Source organism: Poeciliopsis prolifica, unplaced genomic scaffold (assembly GCF_027474105.1).
Source record: "Poeciliopsis prolifica strain line A6 unplaced genomic scaffold, Auburn_PproV2 SCAFFOLD114, whole genome shotgun sequence".
In the NCBI taxonomy this organism is placed as follows: domain Eukaryota; kingdom Metazoa; phylum Chordata; class Actinopteri; order Cyprinodontiformes; family Poeciliidae; genus Poeciliopsis; species Poeciliopsis prolifica.
Genome location: NW_026562489.1, coordinates 184542 through 200744, shown reverse-complemented (window position 1 = coordinate 200744; position 16203 = coordinate 184542). Strand labels below are relative to the sequence as shown.

General features: G+C 36.9%; 1 pseudogene; it reads right to left on the bottom strand.

Moving 5' to 3' along the window:
- Positions 1–228: 228 nt before the first annotated feature.
- LOC129354638 (protein-glutamine gamma-glutamyltransferase E-like) lies at positions 229–14878 on the bottom strand (annotated as a pseudogene).
- Between the last annotated feature and the right edge of the window lie 1325 nt (positions 14879–16203).

The following is a 16203-nucleotide window of genomic DNA, read 5'->3' as shown; positions in this document are numbered from 1 at the left end:
AGCTAGCACTGATTACTTTTAAAGTTTTCTGGTAACTTATTATTGAACATCAGGACTGCATATATATTTAATTATACAGAATGTTATTGAATAACAATAAAATATACATTTTATTGCATAAAATGTAACAATAAGATGTGCATTTTATTATTATTCAATAATAATAAAAGAAGTAAATAACAGTTTTTTGATTTCAGACAAAAAAAACAGTAACACACTGAGAAAACATATATAGAAGTTAACTTTTTAAACCTACAGAAATAAATATAAAGCACTTTAAAGGCAGCTGATGTAGCAATGCAGAATCTGTAACAGACTATCAAGGAATCAGCTTTTCACATAAAAAGCAGTTTATTATAAAACTGGTTATTTTTCACGGCAGGATGATTTTTGTTGAGCAAATTTAAGTTCATAAAGAAACTTACTGCACAGAACAATAAATCAACCAGAGAAAAACACTTTTTAAAACTATTTTGCAGTTCTTTGATGTAGAAAGTTTTATGGGACCTGCCTGTCTCTGTTCTTGTCAAAAATAAATACATTTCTGATTTCATAATGATGCATAGATTTTACACACTTCATTCTTACTGGAAAGGAAACACATCAAATCATTATTATCAATAAATGTATTAATTCTTGCATCAGCCATCTTGCTTTAAAGGAACGAAGGACCAAAGAAATTTAAGGCTTGACGATGATTGTGCAGCTTTTCTTGATGTCTGAACGAGGCGCAGTCAAAGTCGACCAGAAGAGTCCTCTCTCCGCTCTTATAGGGAACGAAATGAAACTTCACACGAACTCTGTTGTTTGGCAGCAGATCTGGGAGTCTGTGAGGAGCACAAAGAAACATTTTAAAAACACATTAATGCACTTTTACTTTGCTGACTTGAGATTCCCAGAGCATATAGATTTGTTCAATGGTACAAAAAACTGCTAATATAAAGTCACTGAGGAAGAAAATTGCAGGTTTTATTGATTATTTAACATTTTATGAAAATAGTTCAGGTAACTTTTCCCAAAAAAACATGAACACAAAATTTTTAAAAATTATTTTAAGTTTCTGAGCTTCTTTATTTTGTGTTAGTAAAATGTAGATATTACTTTTGTATTTATTGCCAGGTTGTTTCCTTTTTACATTAATTATAAATGTATTGTTGTAAATATTGAGCCCAAATAAAAATGAGCATCTTTTCTAAAACAAAAAACTGTTATAACTCCTGTGGGTCCTCTTAGGTTTTTTTTTTTTATTACCGTACATAAATAACACACTCATTACAAGTGAGTGCTTGCATTAAAACACTCACCTGGTTACGAGTTCTCCATTAAAGAGGCCGCTTCCTGTCAGGGTCAGACTGCAGTCTCTCAGTATCTCCTTCACTGGATTCTGGAAAAACACCTCGGCCGTCAGTTCCCTGTTCACTCTGGCGTCACCAAACACCTACAATCCAAAGACACAGTGCATTTCTGCAGTTAGTTAGAGGAAGAAACGTCAGAGCATTTTATTGGTAGAACCTCCAGATTGATGCTAAAATGTTATAATATAATGTTTTGTCCTTTTTCAGACAAACATGCACAAAATTGATTATAAAAACTGTAAGATACACTTAAATGTCCAAAAATGTAATTTTTTCATGTATTACTGGATTCATTCTGTCACACTGTGTAAGTTTTAGTTCTTCAGAAAGCAGGAACTAAAATCCATAATTGATCCCTGCATATGCATCATCATTTGTGAAAACACTTAATCCATCCGATAAATGAAAACGTATTTGGCCAGTTGGATGGATTTGTTGATTGTTTCTTGCCCCACACCCAGTGAATTAAATCAGTCATGACAAAGTCACAACAAAAACAAACGACTCCTCTGTGATTCAGCCGTAATTTGAGCTGGTAGTTTTCTGCGTGACTTTCAGCCTCTTCCATCATTGTGCAGGGATTTGGTCTCGCTGGAATTTGCAGACATGTGCTGCGGATTAGTGCAAGCTGTCCTGTATCTTCTGGAAAACCTTCCAAACACACCATATTAGTTCAAGCTTTTGGTATTATCGTGAATTTAAACATTTAACACCCGTTTTGCTTTTGTTTTATTTCTATGACCTCCAGATGAACGTGCTGGGAGAGATTAACTGCTGTTTTGAATCTTATTTATTCGTCATCATAATTTTTCTCACTGTTACTCCTAAATCCAATGGAATACTCATTGTATTTATATTTTTCATTGCTCTAAATCAAAGACGCAAAAATGTTAAATCCAGTGAAAGTGAAGGGAACATCATGAGAGGAAGGAAAGAATAAAGACGGAAGGAAAATGTGGGTTATAATATTTACCAAAACATCATAATTATTGATCATAAATTATTTCCGATGTGTGTACAAATGTGGTTTGAAATTAAACAAACTATAAATTAAGAGAGAATAAAATTATTTATTTAACAAAACCAAAGGTCAGAGCAAATATGAAAAATAATTTCACTTCAGTCAGTTATTAAGTGTGGAAAATTTGTAGGAAGAGATAAAACTGTTTTATATCCTTGAAACAATAAAAATATATGTATATAAATAATTTGCTAAACAAATACTATAAGTTTTGATCAGTTTCCTTTGAGTTTGTTTAGTGACTGGAAGTCAGATATATTTAGAAAACATACAGAAAAGACTATGCTGCTTCATTTTTATGATGCTTTATATTTAATAAAATGAAGGTTTAGTAAGCTTGTGCTTCTCCCTACACTTTTCTGGTCAATACTTTGTGTTCTTGCCATTGATAGGAATTTGAATATTGTTGATCTATTTCTCTGTGGGGGGAAAAACTTACGGTGATGGAGATCGGTGGTTTCATCAGCACAATGCGGGTTTCTGCCAGGAACATGTGATTTTTCTTCTGTTGGTCGGTGGTCACAGCTGAAATGTTCATGCTGTCACATCCAATCATGTGTTTGTGGTAAGTTAAGAACGGGACCAGGATGGGGACGATCAGATCTGGAGGGACAAAACGAAGGACATGGGATCTAAAGTTGAATTCAAAACCTTCAAAAACATAAAAAGTCTGAAGAAAATGATCTGAGATGTTGGATACAGCAGAAATAATTTTATCCTGTCAAAAGTACACTAGGCCAACTACAAATTAAGAAAACACAACATTAAGAAAACATAATTTAGAACATTTATTTCTATTTCTTTTCTGTGTAGCTGTTTAGTGAACTGCTGAAGTGGTTTGAACTTCAGGGCCACCGTAGTTAGTTCCCGTAAAGAGGATGACCTTTGCCAGGCAGCAGCTCCCGCTCCAGCGCCTCACTCCGGATGTTTCCGGCCGGCTGGCCGGTGTACCTCATGGCCTGGACGGCGATGCTGATGGACAGCCTCCTGGTGGCGCTGCTGTCGCTGTTCAGAATCAGCTTCAGACTCACATCCTCGCCGTCCACCGGCTTGGACACCTTCAAAGTTTAAAGAAATGAAGTACAACATCTTTGTTCCTCATGAAACTGCGTAACAAGTGCAGGGACAATTTATCATCCAGCAAATGTTGATGACTGTACCTCTTCAAATCGAATGAAGAGTTGTGGTGGCGGCGTTGGACTGCATATTTGATTGTTTGCAGCATTTTCATCAGAGCCATTTCCAACTTTCTCAACACAAGTTTCTCCCTCCCCTTCGTTCCCCAGCCTGGTGAGGGCGTACTGGAAGATCCTTCTCTCCTGCTCTGTTCCTGTGAACATGATGGTTCATTTAACCAGTAAAACTGCATCAAAAGTGGGAAACATGGATGAATGTTTTGACTACCAAAAGTCACCATGTCAACTGAGAATTCACACTGAATTAAAACTGCGCTAGGATGTCAGAAATTATCGTTCCGATGAGCAGAGGAATGTCGTAATCCTGTGCAGTGGTGGCCACACTTTCAATAACTTTTAAAACATTTAGCGTCCTTAGCTTCCTAACATATCACAAACCTGAGAAAAAAAAATGAACAGCAATAATTTAGATTATTAACTAAATATTATAACTTTCAAGTTGTAAATATTTTTGTTCGCAAATTAAGTATTTAATTCAGAAATAAATATTTAGCTTGAAATTCTGTAAGAACAACATGGTGAAAAAATGACTTTGAAAAATGAACACATTTTTTAAAATGAAAGGCTAAATTACAGAGCCCTCCAGGAGACACGAGCAGATATTGTTAGGTTTGTGGTGCTTTTCTTTTCTATCCTAAACAAAGATAAAAAAAACTTCAGACATTTCACAACAAGGTATTAACATTCATGGAAAAATCTCACATAACCTTATATTAAAGCAGAAAGTACCGAAGAAAGGCTTACAGTGTTCAATTATGCCGCATAAATGATCAGAATAGTATTGCGAGGAAACGCAAAAGAAAAAATGTCCCATGTCCCCTGAAGGGCTCCGTACTAAATAAACTAAATTATTGCTGTTAATTTTTTTTTACTATGTATCTTTACAAAAGGCAGCTTATGTACTGTTACAGTGCCTTTTGTCATTGACACGGTGGGTATCAATACGGCTGAAGTTAGCACATTAGCATTAGCTTGCACTAAATACGATGTTGATAAAGAGCTTTCACATTAGCGGAACTAATATTTACGATTATTGCTTTAACGTAAGCACAAATGCATTTCACTCTTTCTTTCTGTTGCAAATAAATTGTTTGTTTTTATTTAATCTTAACAAGAATCCCCACATTAAAAATTAGGATTTCATTAGTTTAGTTAAATGAAGACAATTATTGAGATTTGCTTTAAATGGAACGAAACACAGAAATATAATTGTAATATTCTGATGTTACATTGGTCCTGTCATAGTGAATGTTTTGGACACAATATTACAGTATCAAGTTATTCCATTTGAACTGAAGCCTGTTTTTCAGTAACCAGGTTAAAAACGGTGATGGAAAAGAGCAGAAACCTTCTTTCTCCTTGTAGCTGTCTGTAATGTTCATCCTGTTGTTGGTTCCGACTGACTTGGTTGAAATGTTTTGCCCGATTTTGATACTGTCCGTATCAATGTTTACCATGGAGCCATCACGTTTGACCTAAAGAGCGTGAAATAAAAACAAAAGGTGAATCTAAGGACTGGCTCAGAAACAATTCAGAGAAGGTTCATGTTGTTCCACTGACCAGCCAGGTTATGCAGTCAGCGTTGACCTCGGCGTAAATAAACGGGACGTCGTATTTCAGGTGAGTGTCTCCGTTCCGGATGGCTGAGACCGGAGCCGGGCCGCAGCAGAACATTCCTGCATGAGTAAAATAAGTGTATTTAAATGTAACAAGATATCTGCACTAGAAATTAGATCAAAACATACTTTGGTAAAAATTATGTTTGCAGTGTAAACATCATTTAATATCAGATTGAACAATTTTGGCAAGAAGAGATCCAGGTGATCAGAGGAAAGTTTGAAAAGCCACGTCTATAGAAGCAGGTTTTCGTACCGTCACTCTTTTCCTGTGGAGTTGGGTCCAAAACCTGCCAGCCGTCATATTTACCGTCTTTGGCCAGGTCGGGTCGCCTCATCCAGCCCTCGACCCAGACGTGATAATTCCTTAAAACAACATCCACAGATTTAATGAAAGCAGCTCAGACTCAAGCAGTTTTACGGCAGTCACATCTTTTACTCATTTCTACACTAATGTGTGCAGATTTTTCTGCTGATGTCCAAAAGACACAATTTGGCAATCAGTGTTTCCATTAAAAAAAAGATTTGACCAAAAGAAACAAAACAAACCATCATTCTCTGACTACCTCCTGTTATCTTCAGCATTTCTGTCAGTAGTAGTATCATCTTTACTTTAAACATGACTTTATTTCTTGTTTTCAAAATCAGTTTAAGCAAATTTATTTTTGCAATATTATGGTTAATGGAAAATCAACTATTGTTATAATCTTACTTCTGTAAATTTACGATGTATTTGTTTTATTATTCTTTCTGTTTATTGTACATCAGGTTCCAAAGGCTAAAATCCAAAGTTTGTTCTGTCTCTGTCTGTTTGTCTTACTGACTTTAGAAAGACAATGCACTGATGGACGATGCATTGATTTAAATCCTGCATGTGTGAAGCTTCTCACCAGACGCTGTCTTTGGACTCTTTCTCTCTCACTCCATAGTCAGCGTAGTACGTGTCGATGGTCAGGTTCTTGTTGGTGTCGTGAGCCGACTGGTAGTTGGTGACGACGCGGCAGGGAATCCCCAGCAGACGCATCACTGCAGCCATGCATGAAAAAAAACATCATTAAGATGCTTCCACAGCTATTTTGGTTTTATTTGTGGAAATCAAAAGTTACATTTATACTCATTTTTGGAGAAATGTCATTTTAGTTTGGAGGTTTTCAATGAATATTTGAGCTACATTTTCAAGATTACCTGAACACATGACACCAGCATACACCCAGCACTGCCCGTACTTCACAGAGCTGAAGACGGAGTTGGACCATTTTTTCAGGATGGCGTAGCTGCCGCTCCAGTGAGTGGGCGGGACCCCGCCTCTGAAGTCCATCCCCCACTGGCCCTTCAGGATGCCGCCCCCATTTTCACTGTTAATCTGGAAGAATGATTGAAAAAATTACAATTATTCTCAGGAAAGCAACACTATGGGCATAACTTAATGGACCTTTTAAAGGAAAACGTACTTTTAGGAGCTGAATTATCTACCCGCTGAATGAAGAACATGTTTTAACCCAAAACTCATCAGACTCACAACTGCGGGTTTTGCTTGTTTTATATCAAAAAACTGATTTAGATTTTTTTTTCTTTTGCCTAAGTTTGTTATTTTTTATAACATGAATTATTGTTATTTTGTTCCTTAAAATGCCAACATTTCTACTTAACTTAGTGTTTTATTATTTAATTTTTAAACATAAATTAATTGATAATTTGAAGAGTTTTTATCAAAACTTGTTTTGGTAAAAAGTGGCCTGGATAGCAAGTTGACCACTAGGTGTCAGTATAATGCCAAGGCCCGTTCCAGTTAATTAATGATCAAACATTTTGGGACTTTCATCAGTTTAAAGTTATATTTTTAATTCCTCTTTTTTGAGATTTTTCAAACTTTGAAATAATTCAACTTTCCAGGAGAATAAACAATTTCAGTCACAGATTTTCTTGTATTTTATTAACGTCAAACAAATGCTTTGCAGAAAGGGCATTTTCCAAGACAAGTGAAATTCAGCTAAAACACAAACTCAAACAGAACTAAACAGTGTTTCAGTGTTTTTATAAGCTGTTCTAAGCCCAGATTGTATTATTCTGAAGCATCAGAGCATGATTACAAAATGTTTTTATATGTACAAAAGTACAGGCTGTTACCCACCATAGATGTGACGACACGGCTGACGTAGATCGGGTTACAGCGAGCAGAAACGTCGTCAGCCGGGTCCCGCTTGTGTTTGACGTTGTAGTCGAGTATTTTCATGCAAATCGTCACCATATCTTCTTCAAACTGGACAATAAGTGAGAGACAAATGACCTTCAATCTAGTTTACACTCAGAAAAATGTAACTAAATGTTCAATCAAAACAGTGATGAAGTATGACTACCTGTCCGAAGTCCCAGTGAATTGGATCAATGTATCGATCAACTCCTTTGTAGATGATGCCGCGTTCATTCATCACGTACTCTTGTCTCTCAGCCTCATCTGGCAGAAAAACCCAGTCCTCTGCACAAACATAAGAAAACGATATTAACAGGTACAAAAAATGTTGTATTAACATTAAAAGATATAAAAGTTATTAAATGTATCCAATAATTTGAGAAAACTTAGCTGTGTAAGAGTGAAAATATTTTAAAAACTTTGGTAATGTAGCAACATAGAAACCCATAAACTAAATCACAGCACAGAAATGTGAGTTTATTAAAATAATGAACTAATTTTTTAAATTTGGTCTCAACTATTATGTCTCAAAAATCAATCTTTTCGACATTTTACCAAAACGTAAGGCAGAGAAAAAGTAAAAATATGTATATATTTGTTTCTTTTGTTTAAAAAAGTCTATTTTTTCTTTTTACAATTCTTATGTTTCCTTCCTGCTTCTATATTGTACATAATCTTGGAAACTTTCCTGGTGTCTCAATTTATATTAATGAATTTTGGAGGTGAACATGCACAAAAATATCTGACCTCCACACCGCAATTATAATCAAACTGTTGTGTAAAAGCTTATTGTTCCCATTCTAACTGATTAATTCCTGTTTGAACCAGTCATCTCTGAGATTAAGTAAAAATAACAATGAGCAGAATATATAAAATATTTAAAAATTACGTGTTGTTAAAAGCAGTACAAAAAGACAATAGAAGGAGACAGGAGTGTTTTTGTTTTCTAAACTGAGAAAGTTGGAAAAAAATAAATATAATAAGAACAAAATGGAAAAAGGACTGAATGACCAGCATGTCTAACACCCCAAAGTTTGGACACTTTGGTGTTGAGCGGAGACCAAAAACTCACCAGGACACCAGGGGTTGAAAAGCACAGCAAGGGTTGCCAGGTCCCTCTGCTCCTCCCCCAGCTTGGCAGACATCTTGAATTCCCCCACTGGACAGGAGGCTGGAGGCGTGATGACCAGAACCAACACTCCCGTTTCAGGACTGGAGCGCCGCTGAAGCTCCGCTCTCCAAACCGCCTTAGCAGAACCAGAACGTTGGACTTTGTCTGGGACCCCAAACCGCGACATTGTCCCCAGGTTTTCAGACGGATGTTCTCCTAGAGAGGAAATCAGGCAAATCATGTTTAATCTGGGTGAACAGATCGCAACTTAATCTGTTGCTTTTCTCTGTTTAAGCTCCATATAAATGAAGAGATAAAAGGGCAACCTGTCACAACGGTCATGGTGAGCTGATCAAGGGCAGGTCTGAAAGGTTTTGCCAGCCATAGCGTGAGCTGGAAGGCTTGGCCTCGTCTCACAATCAGCTCCTTCAGTGAGATTTCACTGGTCCGATGCTCGCAGTTGTTGGTCTCACTGTGCAGGTCGAGTCCAACAAACCTGAAAGGAAAGCAAAATGTTTAAAACTGTGGCACAAATCAATACATCAAGTTTGTCTGTCATTTCAGCAGCAAGGCAGTTTGAATATTTGTAACACAAAATAAAAAATAATCAAAAGGCAGTCAGCAATTACAAAACCAGAAACAAAAGTAACATTTTGACAAATGTCATTATCAAAATCATCAATAAACATCAAATATGTTGGTCTGTGATTCAATTATTATGGTTAGAAAAGCGACTCACAGAAGTTTTTTTAGCTGTGATTTAAAGCAGCTCAGTGTTTCTGCTGTTTTGCAGTTTTCTGGAAGTTTGTTCCAGATTTGAGGTGCTTAGAAGCTGAATGCTGCTTCTCCAAATGTGATTGTAAACTATTTTTACAGCCATAACTTCATGAATTGCATCCAGTAAAAGTAAAAGTGCTTCAACCTTCCTTGCTTGTTTGTGTTTGTCGCTTAATTTAACTGAAATAAATATCAAACATAATTAACTCAGGTAAAAGGCAGCAGTTTAACAAAGGCTTTTAAAGATCAAAATGCTGTGGTGTGAAAGTTGCTCCCATCCAGTAGCTGTGATGAGTCATATCTTGGAAATCTACGTTCAGTTTCCACACCCAGCCAGATCACGGCCACACCACTTATGAATCAAGAAAACATTTCAATAGCATCAGCCTGATGAAAGACAACACCTAAAAATCTTTCAAATCTAGGAATTAATGCAGCACAAAATAACTGACACAAAAAGTCCAGAGAACCAGAGAGAGTCAAACGGTGAAAACGTTGAACTGCAGTGAACTTTCTGAGTCTGATCATAATCACCCGAAAATCACAGCGAGAGCGACATCCAAAGACCTGCAGGCATCACTCGTATGGAGATAAATTAGAGGCATAAAGTTTATTAAAACAAAAAAATAATCTGAAAATTATTTTGAAGCTGAAAAATTTTTCTACTGAAAAAAAAAAGATTTTAAACTTAAAAAAAAGACATGAAACTGAAAAATAATGTTCAAAAGTACTTTTCATATTCAAGATCTTATTTTCAAATTTTCGTTTTTCAATTTCTGATTTGATTTTAGATTCAAAACCTTTTTAAATAAACTTTATGGCCCCAATTTAGTTCTGTACGCTAGCCTTGTTTAAGGTCAGATTCATGCCTCCACTTCAGTGCCTGGCAATGTTTCATCCAGAAAACCTCACATCTTGTTCCCAAAAACGTTTGGGAACTTTTGGGGCATAGCATCATTTGAAAAGGAGCATCAAACCATTTTGTAAAACTTGTTGGTAGATTGATGGTGGATTTAGTACCAGACATGGAAGATGTGTGAAATGGATCCACCAGTCCAAAACACGTCTCCTCTTAATAGCTGGAAGAAACAAAATAAAGTCTGTGTGGGGCCTAGTCAAAGGCCTGACCTAAATTCATTAGACATGCTGTGGCTTTCACTTCAAAAGGTGGTTTATGCTCGTAAATCCTCCAAACACGTTGGATTCCACAAGTCGTGAAGATGAGCAAACCAAAATTCCTGAAAAGCAGCGTGAAAAATGTGCGGCTGAGCCAGTTATTCACTTTAATTCTTTAGAAACATTTAAACACGTTATCTTGGACAAACACACAAACAAGAAGAAACAACAAACCTTTTCTCACCAATAAGTCTCTTTAATTATACTGTATTATGCTGATTATGTGTTGGTTAAAAACTTGAACTTTGAGAGGCAAAACTTTGATGACAAGTTTGATGAAGGTTTCACATCTTGATCTATTATATACAATTCAACAAATCTGTTTGGATTTAGAGAGGGAGTGGAAAGATCTGGATTTATTATACTGAATGAAAAGCTAAAAGATGTTTTGCAGCATTCGGGGTGTTGGTTCCTTAAATGCGCGTGAACAAGGCAAGCTGCGGCAGGAAATGATGCTGGGAAACATCAACACGCCTCACGTCTAAGCTTTTGAGTAACAACCTGGAGGCGTTTGCACATGTTCCATAGCATTTGCACATGTTCCACACATGGGAGGCTGTGAGAAAACTATTTTTTAACGCATTATCTTCATTAATTAATTACAGGAAATTTTAAACATCTAAATAATTTATTTGGAATCTGTTTTCTGAGCGAGTGTTGGGGCAGAAACTGAAGAGAAGCTCAGAGTTTAACGATCCTGATATAAATTAAATGCTAGACAGAACAAGTCTAAGTGCACAGATCTATAAAACGCAGCTGCATGTTCTAGAAGAATATATCATAAAAACCAGTTTGTTTTCTCGCTGTGAGGCATTTTGGCTCAACATTTTCCAGGTGGATGAACAACAACCACAACTTAACATTTCTGTGTATTTATTGATACAGCTGAGGATCAAAATGTGTTTGAATTTATAATTAATGAAAACATGTAATTATTGATTATGAGGCATAATAGAGAGAATTAGTTGTTTTTTTTTATTGTTTGCTAAACAATTGCTGCTTGTGGTTTGTGTATTTTCCAGGCGTTTGCTAGTTGCTGCTGCCGCTAGTCTGAAGGAACTGAGTCTGAAAGCTGCTCTGTGAGGAAACTGCAACTCCAAGGAGATTTGTGGATTCAAAATTTCTTCAATAGTAGAAAACAGAAAATAGTTTATAAAAGTAGAAAATATTCAGAATTGTTGCAAATTTTCCAATAAGTTTCTATTTTTATCATTTCACTCTGTACTTGTCAGGTTAGATTTATTGTGCTGAAGTATTAACAGTCAGCATCTGAAAATGACAGATGCAAAAATATTTATTTTTTTCTTTAATCGTGCCCTGACTAAGGACCTTCACATTAAATCAGGGAGTGCAACAATGGCTTCACCTGACAGTAGTTTTTATTCAGAAAGCAGAGATTACGTTATTTTGTGGTGAAACCTTAAATCGCGTGGCTCACCTTCTGGGTGTGTTCTGTAATTATTGGCATCAGTATGTGGGAAGGGCAAAAACACACATCTTTGTGTTGCAGTCACCAGAGTTTCTTTGTGAATGAAACTTGCAAACTTTCTGCAGTCGATAGAAAATAATTCTGAAAGTTTATGTCTTTGAGCTACATAAGGTTTGTCTCTAAATGTGGTCTATTGAGAAAGAAACATTTTCAGTCAGTTTAAGGAAGAAAAATAGAAATGACATTAAGATCATTGACACCTATGAAAGAAGAAGTAACTAGTTGGACTTTCATAATGTAACTCTTGCTAAGTTTGGATATTTGTGATGCTTATTTGTCGATCACCAGTTTTTCAGGGTTGCAAGTTTTGGAAAACTCTTGTGTGAACAAAAAGCTGCGTAAAGTGTGAGCTACTAGATGACATGAATAAATATGTAAGTAAACAGCAGCGAGCAAAAGATCATTTACAAAAAGCAAAACACTGATTGTTAGTCTAAAGTTCATCATTTCAGAGCTGTTAGGTTTTTCATCATCAGCATTTAACAGATTCTTATTACATGTAAATTATTTAACGTTTTAGCAGGTGACTTTGGTTTCCTCCTTCAGACTGAGATCCCACTGAGAAGATTGGTTAGGAAGAGCGATAACCATAAAACAGCTTTCTGGAAACAACGTGATCCAAAAACATTTGTTTTTTATTAGTGCATCAGATTCTGATTGATCTGTTGCTACAGTTACATTCACACAGAGCTCAGACGAATGTCTCTGAAAGACAAAAGAAAATCAACACTGAAGTTTGTAGAGCATACCTGAGTTTGGATTGATGCAGTTCAGAGTCCAGTCAACCTTCATTTTTTCTCTTTGCAGAATTTTCTCTCTTGTAATGAAGAAACGTCTGAATTTGCTGTAGCAGGAACACAACTGCAAGCAACGTGATGCACAGTTGGGTTTAGACGTCCTTGTCACACCCAACCACTTTTAGTTTCCCAAAGGATTGTGCAACCTCGTCACAAATTCTCTGAGTCTGCCAAGTAAAACAGATTAGTGACGCTTGTTTTACAGTTTGCTCCAGGGTTGAGTCAGAACTTGTAAAAATAATACTAAAGCACCTGTAGCGTCACGAGAACAGAAAACAACATAAATGATGAGATTTAAAACCGTATCTGAGTTCCTTAGTCAAGAGAAACAAACTCTGAAATTTGTTCCAGCAGACAAACATCTGCAAGCTGAGTGACAGACGGGCGGATTTCATAAACCTGTGACACCTGGACGTGTCACAGGTTCAGAATGTCTGAAATGACGCCAAGCAAGACGATACTGACGTCTGTCTTCAGGGTTACGCTCCCATTGAGTTACCAGGGTTGCCATCTTTCAGAAATTAAAATAAAGGACTTCCACCACGGCCGTGTTGTCTTACTCTCCTGAGGGGGTTGGCCACTGCAGTGATAGACAATATTTTAATGGAGTGTTTGTTGTTAAAAAGTAAGTGATTCATAGAACAAACATTTATATATAGAATTGGTTTAGAGTGCCCCAAGAAGCGGCATGGATGAAAAAAAAAAAAACAATTACACAAAAGTGTTTCACTGTAAAGATGGTTTGTAGGGTGCTTTGTTGCAACCTGAAGTGTGAAAGTGCATGTTTGAAAACAAAATATGTGTATAGGTTTATGTCTGGTTGAACGATGTGTGCCCAGTTGATTTTTTTATTTTTTCCTTTTTGGGTGGGATTTTATTGTGATCCATAGGGAGGCCCAGAAAATCTTTAGGAACCACAGATTTAACCAAAGATTCACTTGTGTCTCCAGAGAACCAGGTTGTAGACACCTGATCTAGCAGGTGGAAAATGTGATCCTATCACAATACAGCAGCTAAGGGAAGCATTATAATTTTGAATTCATTGTTAAAGAAAAACTGTGAAGGTTGAAAAAATCCACCATTGACACAGTTGTGGTGGAAAATTACTACAATTTCACATCTGCTGATCATGTTATATGAAATGCTTGTGAACTCTCACCAAAAGAACTATTTGGGTAACATGCACAAGGTTGGAAGTTGTTTTCTACAGCTGCATCAGAACCAGACTGCATCGCCCTTGTTTTGAATTCCTTATCCTTGCTATAAAAGTCAAGTGTTGTCTCTGCCTGGCAGAGATTTTCATCCAACCTGCTTCATTATTGATTGTCCTACAAGCTCTCTGTATTGTGCACAATAGATAAATAAACCTGATTGAGTGATTTCACCTGACAGTGCTTGGTAAAATTGTTTTTTCCACAACAGCAGTCAGGGGAAGTGAAGGACAGCTGGAAGCAATCAAGGGGTAGACGCTGCAACACAGACTCAATTAATTGAAAAAACACACAAAATCCAAATCCTCACTTAAACACATTAATTAATTAATAATAAATAATACATTAAATCACCTCATTTTTGCATCTTGTAAATATTGCAAATAAAGAGCTTTTCACTTTCAAATGGGATTCTGCATGAAAGTGCAGTGTTCCAGCCTTCCTCTGATTAGACTCACCTAATCAGAGGTGAGTGTAATCACATCTGATTAGACTAATACTTTAGAAAAGTCAAAAACTTTCCACTGCTTTTATTTCCCAGTTTCATTGTTGCATCCTCTCAGTTCCATCCATCCATCCATTTTCTGATCACCGTTCTCCCTAACGGGGTCGGGAGGTGCTGGTGTCTATCTCCAGCTGCGTTCTGGGCGAGAGGCGGAGTCACCCTGGACAGGTCACCAGTCTGTCGTAGCCTCTCAGTTCCATGTTGTTGTTTTTTTGTAGTATGACTTGATTTCATTTTACGGATCTTGTTTGTTCATTGTGCATGCAGTTTTGTGGCGACTGTGATGTGTGTTTCTTGTGCCATTGCCAAAGATAAATTTCCATTTTATGTAAGTTTAATAAACAATAAAGGAGTCTAAAGTCTAAATCACTCACCTTGTTGTTGTCTGCTGAAACAGTGGCACAGCCCCATCTGCAGCTCCTTCACTCAACATGTTTCATTAGGAGGAGCTTTTGGAGTCAATGCGGGAAAGGAAGCAGCAGCAGGAAATCCTGAGTAATGATAACAGTTATCTTTATGGTTTACCACTCGTACCCGTGAGCTTTATTTGCCATAATGCAGGATTTAATGACTTTTTATCCAACTGTCACAACTTTGTTTCAGTTTTTATTGATCACATGAAAGATGAAACCAACCAGTCTGAGTACAGACAGCTGGAGGACAAACAGAGTCACAGAAACAGAGTAGCATCAGACTGAGAAAGTTTACATGTAGGAAGAAAGGTCAGCCTGTCTTCTTCTATCATCAGAGGAGCTACCTGCTTTGATAACTTTTATTTATTTAAGCAGATGAGATATTTAAAAAAACATTCTGATTTACAATAATGACATGACAGGGAGGGAAGAACAAATACGAACATCAAATAAACAGCAATCATTAGCAAAACTGTTGTATCAGCAATGTGTTCACAGTTTTGTGACTTCAATGACATTAAATTGACATCACATGTTTTAGTTGAATCAAGCAGCACCCCCAGGTGGACAACAGACTCATTTGAACATTAAATATTGATGTTATTGGCTGGATTTTAAAAAAGTATAAAATTTTGTTAGTTTTAGTTGAGATGTCAGTAAGAAGCAGCAACCCAATTTTCAAACATTTCATTTTATTCTTATTTATTCAAAAAAACATATACAAATAATCGGATACTCATCATTCTTCATAATATAGAATGTTATCACAGAGGGTGGTTTACAATCAGAATCTAAAAACTTTAGAAACCGGTAAAATATGGGCTGCTCTTCATAATGAAAAGCTTCTGGTCCAGTTCTTCATTCAGGTCTCCAGCAGAACCCAGACTTGCTCTGGCTGGTTTCTCTTTGACTGAATTTGAATGGAGCCATTTTCCCAGCCTGAGAGCCATCGACTTAATGAGAGCTCTGTTTGCTCAGCGCTCAAAAGAGACTCCCAGAGTTCACTTGGGGCTCCTGTGATGTTTCCCATGTCCACTTGAAGGACTCAGTGAGGAAGAGGACGGGCAGTCCTTCAGCGGCATGCTGGTGGGCCTCCAGCCAGCTTCCACCGCCCGCCGTCTGCCTCTCAACGAACCACAACCCTCTGTGTTCAGGAGGCCAGGGAAGCATCCGGAGATGATGGGAAGCGTCAAACTCCAGACAATCCAAGACCTAAATAACATCCGGTGCAGCATTGAAATCAGTGAAAGCACAGAGGAAACTACTGCTAAAAAAATAATAAAAAGGAATGAAACTCTTTTTCATTGCATTCTTTTTTTATCAATAGAATCAGAGGTTGCATTAA